Source organism: Amblyomma mixtum, chromosome 4, assembly GCF_055824585.1.
Source record: "Amblyomma mixtum isolate Tamu chromosome 4, ASM5582458v1, whole genome shotgun sequence".
Classification (NCBI taxonomy): Eukaryota; Metazoa; Arthropoda; class Arachnida; order Ixodida; family Ixodidae; genus Amblyomma; species Amblyomma mixtum.
The window spans coordinates 16916177-16931130 of NC_143015.1; positions in this window are offsets into that span (position 1 = coordinate 16916177).

Here is a 14954-nt window from a genome sequence, read left to right on the forward strand (position 1 = left end):
GTTTTAAATCCAGTTAAGGCTGCAGCGAAAGGCCACGTGGTCCGGGGTCGAGATAGCCGGGGCCTGGTATCTCGATGTGGTTGATAGGAAAGCAGGGGCACTTCCCAGGACAGAAGCCGGCACGCAGCACTGGTGTACGTTGAACGCCTGTGAAATAGGTAGCTGTTAGGTTCCGCTCAGGCCGCTGCCTCCGCTGCCAAATGAAGGCGATGACGGTCGGGGCTGTTTTAAATCCAGTTAAGGCTGCAGCGAAAGGCCACGTGGTCCGGGGTCGAGATAGCCGGGGCCTGGTATCTCGATGTGGTTGATAGGAAAGCAGGGGCACTTCCCAGGACAGAAGCCGGCACGCAGCACTGGTGTACGTTGAACGCCTGTGAAATAGGTAGCTGTTAGGTTCCGCTCAGCCCGCTGCCTCCGCTGCAAAATTAAGGTGATGACGGTCGGAGTTGTTTTAAATGCAGTTCAGGCTGCAGTGAAAGGCCACGTGGTCCGGGGTCGAGATAGCCGGGGCCTGGTATCTCGATGTGGTTGATAGGAAAGCAGGGGCACTTCCCAGGACAGAAGCCGGCACGCAGCACTGGTGTACGTTGAACGCCTGTGAAATAGGCAGCTGTTAGGTTCCGCTCAGCCCGCTGCCTCCGCTGCCAAATGAAGGCGATGACGGTCTTGGCTGTTTTAAATCCAGTTCAGGCTGCAGCGAAAGGCCACGTGGTCCGGGGTCGAGATAGCCGGGGCCTGGTATCTCGATGTGGTTGATAGGAAAGCAGGGGCACTTCCCAGGACAGAAGCCGGCACGCAGCACTGGTGTACGTTGAACGCCTGTGAAATAGGTAGCTGTTAGGTTCCGCTCAGGCCGCTGCCTCCGCTGCCAAATGAAGGCGATGACGGTCGGGGCTGTTTTAAATCCAGTTAAGGCTGCAGCGAAAGGCCACGTGGTCCGGGGTCGAGATAGCCGGGGCCTGGTATCTCGATGTGGTTGATAGGAAAGCAGGGGCACTTCCCAGGACAGAAGCCGGCACGCAGCACTGGTGTACGTTGAACGCCTGTGAAATAGGTAGCTGTTAGGTTCCGCTCAGCCCGCTGCCTCCGCTGCAAAATTAAGGCGATGACGGTCGGGGCTGTTTTAAATGCAGTTCAGGCTGCAGCGAAAGGCCACGTGGTCCGGGGTCGAGATAGCCGGGGCCTGGTATCTCGATGTGGTTGATAGGAAAGCAGGGGCACTTCCCAGGACAGAAGCCGGCACGCAGCACTGGTGTACGTTGAACGCCTGTGAAATAGGTAGCTTTTAGGTTCCGCTCAGGCCGCTGCCTCCGCTGCCAAATGAAGGTGATGACGGTCGGAGTTGTTTTAAATGCAGTTCAGGCTGCAGCGAAAGGCCATGTGGTCCGGGGTCGAGATAGCCGGGGCCTGGTATCTCGATGTGGTTGATAGGAAAGCAGGGGTACTTCCCAGGACAGAAGCCGGCACGCAGCACTGGTGTACTTTGAACGCCTGTGAAATAGGCAGCTGTTAGGTTCCGCTCAGCCCGCTGCCTCCGCTGCCAAATGAAGGCGATGACGGTCGGGGCTGTTTTAAATCCAGTTCAGGCTGCAGTGAAAGGCCACGTGGTCCGGGGTCGAGATAGCCGGGGCGTGGTATATCGATGTGGTTGATAGGAAAGCAGGGGCACTTTCCGGGACAGAAGACGGCACGCAGCACTGGTGTACGTTGAACGCCTGTGAAATAGGTAGTTGTTAGGTTCCGCTCAGGCCGTTGCCTCCGCTGCCAAATCCAATATTCCTGAAGAGAAAAGTATACAACAGCAGTATCTTACCTGTATTCACCTATGAGGCACTAACATGGAGGCCAACAAAAAGGGTTCCACAGAAGTTAAGGACAACGTAGATAGCTATAGAAAGAAAAATTATAGGCGTAACGTTAAGACTTAGGAAAGGGCTTTATGGGGCAGGTAACAACCGTAGGTTAGTGACATCTTAGTTGAAATGAAGCGGAAGAATTGGGCTGGGGCAGGGCATGTAATGCGAAGGCAAGGTAACCGCTGGTCCTTAAGGACAATGGAGTGGATTATATAAAAAAAAAACTCCACCGGAAAACATGTTTCCGTGCAATTCAGCGATAACTGATAACCACAATCGTAATGAGTGATAATAAGGTGAGCGCAGTAATAAATTTAGAAACGTACAAATTAGACAACAATGCAAACCAGTTCATTTAACGGTGCATCGGTAGAGAGAACGCTTTGAAACATAAGAGCCAGCGTGTGCTTCGGCATATGCATCATCATCATCATCATCAGCCTGACTATGCCCACTGTAGGGCAAAGGCCTCTCCCATGTCTCTCCAATTAACCCTGTCCTTCGACAGCCGCGGCCACCATATTCCCGCAAATTTCTTAATCTCATCCGCCCACCTAATTTTCTACCGCCCCCTGCTACGTTTGCCTTCTCTTGGAATCCACTCCGTTACCCTTAAGGACCAGCGGTTATCTTGCCTTCGGATTACATGCCCTGCCGAAGCCTACTTCTTCCGCTTGATTTCAACTAGGATATCATTAACGTGCGTTTGTTCTCTCACCCACTCCGCCCGCTTCCGATCTCTTAACGCTACACCTTTGATTTTCCTTTCCATAGCTCGCTGCGTTGTCCTTAACTTAAGCTGAACCCTCTTTGTTAGCCTCCACGTTTCTGCCCCATAGGTGAGTACCGGTAAGATACACCTGTTGTATACTTTTCTCTTGAGGGATATTGGTAAACTGTCATTCATGATCTGAGATAACCTGTCATATGCGCACCACCCTATTATTATTCTTATAGTTATTTCCCTCTCATGATCCATTGGGTTGTCCATAGAAGGTTGCGGCCAAGTACTACACCAGGGTGTCCAAATCCTGCTCTGGTGAGGAAGTGCGTTGTCGCATATGCGCGTATACGTTATCGGCATATGCGTTCAGCAGCAAAGACGTCACTTGCTCTAGTCTCCACCGCCTCTTTTAGAAAGTTCATTGCTCGTGCTAAAAGGTTCCAAAGATGCCTCATGGTTTAGCCAAAAGTCATATGCGCACCACCCTACTCTTATTCTTATAGTTATTTCCCTCTCATCATCTATTGGGTTGTCCATAGAAGGTTGCGACCAAGTACTACACCAGGGTGTCCAAATCCTGCTCTGGTGAGGAAGTGCGTTGTCGCATATGCGCATATACGTTATCGGCATATGCGTTCAGCAGCAAAGACGTCACTTGCTCTAGTCTCCACCGCCTCTTTTAGAAAGTTCATTGCTCGTGCTAAAAGGTTCCAAAGATGCCTCATGGTTTAGCCAAAAGTATCAGATCGCCTGCATGCTGTTGTTTTCTATATATAAGGGGTGAATGTACGGAAACGCCAGTGCCCTCACTGGTACCAGCTGCGGAAGGCCTCCTCGTAATTGCTCGGTCATCTGGCGTTCGAAGTACCCGACAAACAATTTTTTTGGTTGCCCGTCTCGTGTACTGGTGTTGCAGGATGTTTGTTTTTACTGTAGTCTCTCTCTAGGATTGCTTTGCATGTGTTGCATGCTTTTGTAGATCATTTTGTATGGGTTCTAAACAGTGGTTAGAACTCCCTCTCTATCCTCTGTTTTGTTTGCGAACCTTTGTGAACCATCCATTCTCTGGCTTAAGACCGGCGAAAGCTGGACATCAAACGATCATCTCCTCTTTTTGTCGCTCGGTGGCTGATCTCCGGCTGAGCTTGTCACGCTGCGTCGAGAGCATCTCCTTGAGTGGCTTGAACAGCTACCCCTACATTTTATATAAGGGTCCCTGGAAGCGCACAACACTATAGTGCGCATTGTGGCACCATGTCACCCTTACAAAAATGGATATCAACTTTCTTTAGAATTTGTATTAACATTCTATTGACTCTAGTAACCTTGTAGTAACTTTTACATTCTATCAACAATTGTTCACACAACGTTGATAGAAGTTACTTCTTTGTATGTACTCCTGTCAATAGAAAGTTACTAGAAAATGATTTTTACATTCTATGTACCTTTGTCAATACAAAGTTGGTAGACTGTTACTTCTTTGTATTTACTCCTGTCAATAGAAAGTTACTAGAAAAGCTGGGTGCAGTTTGACACGTTGAGAGAAGTAAATGAACAAACTGCATGGTGTTCGAGGTGATTAACAATATCTTGTTCGCATAATCGTGACGACATCTTACCTGATTGCATGGTGGAATCTGTTGCAGCTAGTCAACAATTTCACTATATCGAAAAGCGACCAACATTATTCGCAGCAAATGCGTTGGGAATGTAATCAGGATATGGGAAAACGTTTTAAAACAGAAGATATATTCCATTTTAATACTTTATGTTCTTTACGGACTGCTGTGAGCAGAAATACTCTAGAAAGTGACAAAACATTTTTGGTCATGCGAATAGATGCCTCAAATCATGTACTGTAGGCGAACACTTCAAAGCTATGAAAACTACCTTGAACACGAAACAAACATTACACTCACATTCCCTTAGCCAAGCATATTCTATTAACATTCGTTGATAGGAAGTTCATACAATTTCCTTACTGCTTTCTATGTACTGCTGTCAGTAGAAACATACTATAGACACCGACAGAACGTTTTATAATGAGAATAAATGCCTAAATTAATTAGGTACTCTAGCCTAACATGTCAATGCAACTAAAGCAACCTTGAACACGAAACAAACATTTGCAGTCACATTTTCTTAGGGCATATTTTATCAACATTTGTTGATAGAAAGTTCATACAATTTTCTTACTGCTTATATACTGCTGTCAATAGAAATATACTACGAACCGAGAAAGCATTTTGGTGATGCGAATAAACAAATAAAAGCCTAAAATAATCAAGTACTGTAGTCGACAACTTCAAACCGGCAACTTAACTAACCTTGAAGACGAAACAAAAATTTGCAATCACATTCCCATAGCCGAGCACGCTGTGGATTTTTAGAAATTTCAGTTCAATTTTCTCAATACTAGATTTACTGCTTTCGCATTTTCGAGTGCGGGGAAAAGGGCAAAGTTCATAACAGAACATTTATCCCGAAATTCAGAAACGTGCCTTGAATTGAAGACATTTAGTGACAATTTTTGATTGTATAAAGTCTACGAAAAAAGTTACCAGCAAACGAAATAATTTTGGTACAGAGCGAATGAATTCATAGAATACTCAAGTATTATTGCCTCGCACTTCAAGGAAATTAAAAGTACTTTAAGAAAAAATAGGAGCTAGTGACATATTGTGTTACACAAGCGCAATGATGACTTCGTTACAGCGAATCAGTTTCGCTGATGGCTCATTCTACACGATAACAATGCTTTCTGCTGCGTATTCGTCCTTAAATTCTGTACTCAGGCAGTCATTAAACAGATTTAACATTTCAGAACTAACAAAGAATTTCAGCAGAGCTGTACAACAACTCTGCCAATTCGAAACACGTTGGTGTTGCTATTGTTGTAATTCTTGATAGGTCATATTTTAACGTGCAGTTGAACAGTGATGTACCGTACGACGGTGCTAAAACACACTAGCATTAAGAGCGTTTCGCTCTGAGGTTTCCGAGGGATTATTGTTGCGAGCTACAAAAAAATTCAAGTTTAGCATTGCACCGATGTGTTTCCACACTCATTGAATGACACGTTCTCGCTAGCCCAAATGGCGCCCAAATTATATCACCAGCTTCCTGAACCTGCACCGCAAGCACACTTTCCCTGCACACTGCCCGCCATGCAAAAGTGCCCGGTACACTATGCCACTCCACGTGGGAGCGCCCAATTGAAACCCTCGCACTACCCTCCTCCTCGAGCGACCAGCAATGGCTGATCGCACGGGACTGAAAAACCCCGCGCGAAAAGGGCCGCACTGCTTCGCGCTCTGAGTAAATTCTGTGTAACGTGTGCAGGCTTACAGCTTCGAGAACTCAAGTTGCTTCGTTCCTCAGCGACTGTACATGCGAAATTTCAGGCAAGGCAATATTAATTTTTATTCATGTTCGGCGGCCGATACTATAAAGAGAAGTATAGAGAAACAATACAGGTAACAGCGGCCCGCTGTACTCAACTGCGGTAACAAGGGCTTTGCATGAGGAAGGTGCACGGCAATTGGAGCACTATAAGCCCTCATTCTTGACTTGTTACATTTTTCGGTAGTACTGAGCCACAGAGGAGCTTCCAGTATGGAAAAAGCTAGGGTGAGAGCAGCCCCCACTTTGAGCACCGCTAAAGCACAGGCGCAGTGCCTCTTCCGCATCTTCACTTGCATCTCCTTCAACGCAAACACGGTACGAAGCTGTGGCGAGGGAAAACGTGGTGAGAGCTGTATTTTCTATCTTCCCGTAATGCAATGACTAAGGAATCCTGGAATAAAGTGTTGGGTTTTAACGTAGTCATACGGAGTAGACGCGCGAAAGCATGTGTTCATTCTTCGCCTTTTCTTACTGCCATCAGCGGACGTGAGGCCGAGCCGAGGACCGCATAAGGCAGAGGCAAAAAGTAATCAAGGAAGCACACAAAAAGACTACGGTAGCGCGACTGTCGGCGGGGCTCGCTCGAGCAAAGAGCGTGCAAGGTGTCCAATGACGTGATATAAACACACACAAAACAGAGGCGATGCTGCAGCGCAGCCTTGAAAGTTTCGCGCGTCACGCTAGAGCGGCGTGCGAACGCTCGTGTTCCCTAGGTACACACACGTACACTAAATCGCATGGGCCAAGCTGTGTAGAGTACGCTAAGCCACACAATATGCGAAAATAAAAACCGAAACCAGTAGCGTTTGGCAACATCATCATCATTCCTTATTCTGCGACGCAGTTACGGGGAGCTGAGTTATAGCCTTAGAACTAGGCAGACAGTGCAGCCGTGCAGCGGCTGCGGCTTTCCTGGCCCCAGAGGCGTCGCCTGTAGCAGCCCGGCATGCTGCCCGGTTTTCCAAGCTTTCGTTCGCAGCGCCGCCAGAAACAGATGGTTGTGAGTAGTCGCATTTTTTCACCGCAATCATTCCAATTTGCTGACTTTGTAATTGAAACAAAATATTTTGTCGTTTAATGCAACAAGTTTGTGGCAAAAAGGGCTTTATCAATTCTTTTTTTAACGCGTGTAAAGTTAGGCGACATTAGCGCCACCTTTCCGTTCGCTGGCGGCGGATTGCGAGTCTCATGTTGGCCGCGCGCTACACTATCTTTTTTAGGACGCTGAAACGACTCTTTGTTGGCGGGGTGCGACGGTTGTGATGTGGGTGCGTTTCTTCAGTTTGTTTTTGTTAAATGTGCGGCCTCGTTAGTGTTGTGGTAGTGTGACTGAACTCGGAAGGTGACAGATGGCTCCAGTGCTGCGGAAGACGTTCTTACGCGCACGCAGTGCTCAAAAACTGCTCTGACGTACTGCACGCAACCACGCCGAGAGCGGCCGGCGCCCGATGCCCGATAGAAGAAACGGCGGCAATTTCCTCACTGGCGTCCCAGAACCCTCCTCGCAGCGCCGCCTCTCCTCCTCCGCTCTTTTCTCCCTTCTCCTCTTTTTTTCTTTCACGGCTGTTGCGCTCTGCGGTCTATTCCTCCGGCGAGTCTGCCTCCGCGCACCGCCGCCGCGAATCTGCGCGTCTTCTGGACCTGGTCAGCGCGCCTCTCAATGTGCTGACGCATGAACACGTAGGCGGTGGTGGAAACGTTTATTGCCAATGATGTAAATCGTAGGGGGCGCCTGGTTTGCCGCAAAAGTTTGCATGATTACGAGCATTGGTCTGGGTATCGGGCATGCAGCAGTATTGGGTATTGAGCAGTCCGGGTTTGTAGTTGTCGCCAATGTGCAGCCTGCGCTATGGTGAGGGACGGAGCGGGGGGTGCGTATTCCCTTCTTTTGTCTCGGTAATACGAGAGAATATCACGGAAGGAGACCAGGTAGTGCATTCCCTGCTCATGACAGTATGAGGCATTAAAGGCTTTCGCCTTAATAAAGCGATTCTGCTCGTATTGTCTTTCACAGCTGTTCTGCTCCTGGCGAGCTTCTAGGGCGGCCGGCTCGCGATTTTCGCGTTGCCCTTCGAGCCATTTGTGTGGCCGGCACGTTCCTCGCGCAAAGAAGGCGACTGCGCACGTACTTAAAATGGCGTTAAAGGGCGATTCACACGACGGTCCGTTCGCCCGCGGCCCGCGCACTACCTGGTCTCCTTCCGTGATATTCTCTCGTATTACCGAGACAAAAGAAGGGAATACGCACCCCCCGCTCCGTCCCTCACCATAGCGCAGGCTGCACATTGGCGACAACTACAAACCCGGACTGCTCAATACCCAATACTGCTGCATGCCCGATACCCAGACCAATTCTCGTAATCATGCAAACCAGGCGCCCCCTACGATTTACATCATTGGCAATAAACGTTTCCACCACCACCTACGTGTTCATGCGTCAGCACATTGAGATGCGCGCTGACCAGGTCAGAAGACGCGCAGATTCGCGGCGGCGGTGCGCGGAGGCAGACTCGCCGGAGGAATAGACCGAAGAGCGCAACAGCCGTGAAAGAAAAAAAGAGGAGAAGGGAGAAAAGAGCGGAGGAGGAGAGGCGGCGCTGCGAGGAGGGTTCTGGGACGCCAGTGAGGAAATTGCCGAAACGGCTTGCCGTGAACGTTGACAAATGTAAGTACAGAACTGGAAAATGACTTCTGCGATGTGTCGGGGGTATGATTGAGGGCTGCGAATGCATTTGGGTTGGTCTTCACGTCTTGTTCGCAGTGAGGTGCAAAATGCGGGCACCACGCGATCGTTTGCAGAGAGAAGGTGTTCTGACACGCTCGCTTGCCAACTATGCAACTTTTAACCCGCCGCCTCACGCTGTTTGCGTCAGCTCCTCGGCGCAGGCGTTATGTGATAGAATTTGGTTGCACGCCGAGAACTATGGGGTGCTGCTTGATTCGTTATTCCGACTGAACAGGAGCAGCGCGTGAAAAGGAGACCATAAGAACGAAAAGTGCTTGTAGCGGCGTGCGTCTTTTGATTCTGCTGCCTGAGTGTTTACTGGATAAGGAGCATTGCCCGTTCTACGTCGCAGTCACATCAAGTGCTGTGTTTCTTGATAGTTCTGGTCAACGAAACGACGATTAAAAATAGCAGAACCATTCCATTGCAGTGCAGCTGAGGTAATCGCACAATGGAAGGTTTGTTGTCATTTTATTTTTTTACGTTCACTACATTTATGTCATTCCCCCATTTTTAGTCTGAAGCGATAAAAGTATAACGTGATTCGCGAATAATAGTGCCACGTATCATTGTAGTGTTTGTTCGTTCACGCTCAAGGCTGCAGGAAAGGGCTGTTATCATTTTTGTTCGTGACGCGAGAAGCGACCAGTATAATCTCGATTGATCGCAGCCATAAAAGGCGGCATCTAGGTTTTTCCAGATTACTGTAGATGATCTTGTCCTGCTATCTGGAAGTTTCCTAGCCGGCTTTAAATTGAGCGATGCCGCGAGCGGCGGGTATTCGTAGTTCGACGATTGACGACAACGCTTGTCGCTTACGCCGCTACCGAGTGATTCAGTTATTTTGCGGGCGCAAGTCAGCCCAAATAAAGAGCTTCGTTTGCAAGTATTTCTGGTGGCTTCCTGACCGCGGGACTGCCGTCACTACAACGTGACATCTGGTGGAGGTGCTGGGTAGCCTTCCGTGTACCGGACACCCTCAGCAAGTCGCGACGCCAGCCCTTCGAGTCATTCACCGGAGGACTTGACTCCAGTCTACCACGCAGCCTCTGGAGCCTCCAGCCATGACTTACGCCGCAGCAGTGCGCCGTCCTGTACCTCGACGACGGGACCCAAGCCCCTATCGCCTTTAGCCAGCTGCGCTGGAGCGCCGCCCTCTCACCCCAACTCGCCCGTCCTACGAGCGTCGTACACGGCCGAAGAAATGCGACGAGTGGAGAACACCCGACCAGCGCCGCCCACAATCTTCCACTGCGGAGAAGCCGGTCACATTATCCGGTACTGCCCATACAGGAGAATGGGCATCCGAGGGTTCTCTTACGACGCTCCACGACCCCGACCCGGCCAGCGACCAGCCGAAATCGAGGAGTTTTTGCGTCGGAAAGAATACTCATCGCCGAGCCGCCTATCACGTTCTCCGTCGCCATCGTCACCGCGCTATGTATCTCCTAGCCGAGGCTACGCAGTGCGTGGACGCTTCCCCAGCCCCCAAAGGTTAAACTGAATAAAGCAGCCTCTGGAGGTGACGTTGCTTCTGAGCGCAAGAACTAAGATCCTCCATCGACGAAAACGGAAGACCATACCCCCTACGACGACGAACCCTACGAAAATGACGACCCCTACGACGAAGACGACCCCTACGACAACGAAGACCCCTACGACAACGAAGACCCCTACGACAACGAAGACCCCTACGACGACGACGACCCCTACGACGACGACGACGACGACCCCTACGAAGACGACGACGACCCCTACGAAGACGACGACGACCCCTACGAAGACGACGACGATCCCTACGACGACGACGATCCCTACGACGACAAATACGACGACAAAAACTACAACACCGACGACAACACCGACGACGACGACGACACGGCCAGACTTGAAGCTTTTACCGCTGCCCTTACACCTTATTAGGAACGCTAAAGGACTCTAAGTTCTCGAAGCATTCTCCGTGTTTAATTTCATTTTAAAGCATCGAGACGATGCTTCTTTGGAAGGGGGGTAATGCCACGTATCATTGTAGTGTTTGTTCGTTCACGCTCAAGGCTGCAGGAAAGGGCTGTTATCATTTTTGTTCGTGACGCGAGAAGCGACCAGTATAATCTCGATTGATCGCAGCCATAAAAGGCGGCATCTAGGTTTTTCCAGATTACTGTAGATGATCTTGTCCTGCTATCTGGAAGTTTCCTAGCCGGCTTTAAATTGAGCGATGCCGCGAGCGGCGGGTATTCGTAGTTCGACGATTGACGACAACGCTTGTCGCTTACGCCGCTACCGAGTGATTCAGTTATTTTGCGGGCGCAAGTCAGCCCAAATAAAGAGCTTCGTTTGCAAGTATTTCTGGTGGCTTCCTGACCGCGGGACTGCCGTCACTACAACGTGACAATAGCTTTAAGAAAAGTATGACAAGCTTTGTAAACCATTTTTTTGCTAACTATTGGAGGCATAGGTAATTAATAATTAGCCTCCACTCATGAACACATTGGACTGAACAGCTAGAGGTTTTAATGGGATGTGGCTTCTGTGATGTGTATGAAAGCATGGCTCTAATGCAGCCTTTCTTCAAATGCACCCGCAGTCAAGCCCTGTACAGCTGCTCCACCGGTATCATCACGCTACTTTTGCACCAGCTTTCATCTGTCATCGAGCCAATGCTACCTCAACCAGAGGCAAATGACATCAAGACCTGCTGGTTCAGCCTATCAGCCATTGACACTGGATATCAAGCATGTGCCACTTGTAAAAGGATAGGTAGACAAGTGGGTATATTTTCCTTGTCTTTTTTAGCCTGCCAAAAATCTTCTGGTCCAGGCTCCCTCTCTCTTTCGTTTTTTTTTCTTTTAAAAGAGGACCAAGAGAAAGGGAAAAGATATTGCGGGCGTCATCAAAGCACTCCCCTAGTCAAGTGCATTGTGTTATAGTGTGAAATGCTTTCTATAGTTTTTTCCCTCATGCCTCTCGTGCTTGGAAATCTTGAGCACTGTATAGACCAAATTAAAACAATTATCTGCTTCATGACCTTTATACAGCAGTCTAAAAGCAGCAAATAAATTTTATAGGTTTACTTCAGCAGTACCTACCTCTTACAAGGTATGGCATGTTTGAAGTGAACCAGTGATGTGATAGGCATGGCCTAACGGGCAATGCATAATTGAATATTGGCGTTCAAGTGGAGCACTCTGCTTTAGAAGCATATTTGTTGCTAGCATCAATAATTGATACCTTACCAGGTTATCCTTGCATTACATGAAACCCTGCAAAGCTTATATTTTAGCTGTACAGAAGAAAGGTGCTTATTCGATGTCATGAGCATTGCTGAGGTTTTCTTTCACACTCCCTTTCTCACAACTGACTGCACTGTACAGTTGAAATGCATTTGGAATTGAGTATTGGTGCATTGTTTTTTTTATTCATGCCGACGTTCAGTTACTGATTGCATTACACTAGTTGAGCCTAAGTCAACAAATATTGCTGTGACCTTAACAAGACCCCTGGCTTTACTTGAACCGATGCATTTGATGTTACCTTTCTCCCGTGCCATCAAGGTTTGTAATAAGCTGTGTAAATAACTTATTTTCTTTCTCGAGTTATTTATTGCTGCAATTAGTGACAGGTAATTTCCTAAAGAACAACCTAAGTGCACATTTTTATCTCCTTTGGAACACTTGTTTGTTTGTTTCCCTTGTATTCTTAACTTAAACAGATATGAGCAGGCCTCAGCACTAGAGGGATGTGCTGCGGGACAAATAAAAAACTACCAGTCCAGCTGCTCCCTTAGGGGCACGTTTCTGAGGCTTTTATCGCTTGTAGTTCTATGCAGCTTTACTTACAAGTATTGTATCTGACGCAGTGTGTGCCTTAATATTTTGATTCATTTGCTTTAGAGTGTGCCACTCTTGCCCTGACGAACTTGCTCACCTTTGTACTCTTTGTTCATACATTTTCCCCTAACACCTGGTATAGCTCCAAATGATACATTATCTACAGCAACATGTGCATTATATTGCAATGTCTTTGTGCCATCACTTTTGAAAACAAAAGCTGCCTGAATTTTTGTTCAGACAAATCAGAAACACAAAATAATTTTTATATTTTATGGCCTGCATGTTATCTTCATATGACTGGAATGGCTAAATATCTCTTCGTGGTAGCCTAATTTGGTCATCATCATCATCAGCCTGACTACACCCACTGCAGGGCAAAGGCCTCTCCCATGTCTCTCCAATTAACCTTGTCCTTTGTCACTTGCCGCCACTATATCCCCGCAAACTTCTTAATCTCATCCGACCACCTAACTTTCTGCCGTCCCCTGCTGCGTTTGCTTTCTCTTCGAATCCACTCCGTTACCCTTAAGGACCAGCGGTTATCTTGCCTTCGCATTACATGCCCTGCCCAAGCCCATTTATTCTTCTTGATTTCAACTAAGATGTCATTAACCCGCGTTTGTTCCCTCACCCACTCCGCCCTCTTCCGATCTCTTAACGTTACACCTATCATTTTCCTTTCCATAGCTCGCTGCGTTGTTCTTAACGGGATGTATACCTGCGCTTTAAAAAGACCACGGCCGAGACCGGCGGGCATTCTGTTCGACGGCCGCCGAGCACTCCAGTTGCTACGCCGCCGCCAACTCTTTAAATTCTTTGTGAACGCAAGTCAGTCCAAACAAAGGGTTTTGTTTGGAAGTCATCCTCACTGGTTTTCTGGTCCCTGGGCTGCAGTCACCAATACATGGCATCTGGTGGAGGTGCTGACCGGCTATCCAGCTATGCCCCCCTCGATGGAACCTCATGCACAGCAAACGCCCGTCGTGCTTCGCCAGCCCCGTGAGTCCCCAACTTTCCGTGCAGAACCACACGAAGATGTGCGGGACATGTAAGACCGTCTGGCAGCGCTGAACGCCTGGGACGACAGCGTTAAGCTTCGAAACGATTTTTTTGCATTGGACGGCCCTACCAGAACGTGGTATGAAAACCAGCGAACCTTCCCTCACGACATGGAGGACCTTCAACAAGCAGCTACTGGGTACGTTGACTAGCGTCGTGCGGAAGGAAAGAGCGGAGGTCCTGCTGCCTTTTCAGGCGCGCCAATCCTAGCATAAATGTAGAAAAGAAGCTCTCCTTCCTGAGGCTTGGCGTGAAGGAGCAACTCTTCACCGGCCTGATCCGAGATCCTCCAAAAACCGTCGCAGAGTTTGTAGTTGAAGCTTCTAGCATCGAAAAAACCCTTGAAGCCCGAACCCGTCATTACAACCGACCACTTTAAGTGCTGATGGCAATCGCCCCAGAAGATACCCCTGCAAACGGGGATAACCTGCGAGATCTGCTGCGCGAAATTGCTTGCGAAGAACTTCGCCGACTGCTGCCATCCCCCCCACAGCAGACGGAGCAGACTCAGATGGCACCGCTCATGGACATCATCCATGAAGAAGTGTAGCATGCACCTGGCTCCCCATCACCGAAGGAGCACATGGAAGCTTAAGCCATTACCTACGCTGCCGCACTACGCAGTCCGCGGCCTCGACAACTCCACCCAAGCCCTTTTCGACGGGCACCAGCTCTACAAGAACGACGGACCGTAGCTAACGCATGCCCACCTTACGAGCGACGCAACAGCTTTAGGAAATGCGACGAGTGGAGGACTCCCGACAACCGGCCATTGTGTTTCTATTTTGGCCACGCCGGGCAGATACTTCGACACTGCCCGTACAGATGCATCGTACCTGCGGGGTTTCGCCATCGACGCACCAAGTCTGCTTCCCTGCCAGCGACCACCGGAAACCGACGACTACCTGCGCAGGGAGGAGTACACGTCGTCAAGCCGTCCCTCCCCCTCCCCTTCGCCGTCCACCGCACGTTTTGCATCACCGGGTCGCAGCTATGCCGCGGTTGTCCGAGGAAGGTCCCCTAGCCCCCGTAGGGGAAACTAAACAAAGCAACCTGTTGAGGTCAGTTTGCTTGCCGAGGAAACGACGATCCTCCCGCGACAACGCCATATGGAGACGCCGCATACACCACGCCGACGCCGTACACAACGACAGCCTCGACCACGACGCGAACCGCCTTCAAAACGACGCCACCGTCAAGAAAAGCTTCGACCACATGCTCCACCCTCGATTCACAGACCCGACGAAGCCGAGACCCCACACCGAGGACGGCGTCCAACGCCAGAGCAAGGATGTCGCGCTTAAAAATGGTTATCGAAGGACAAAAAGTTACCGCTGCAGTCGACACAGGAT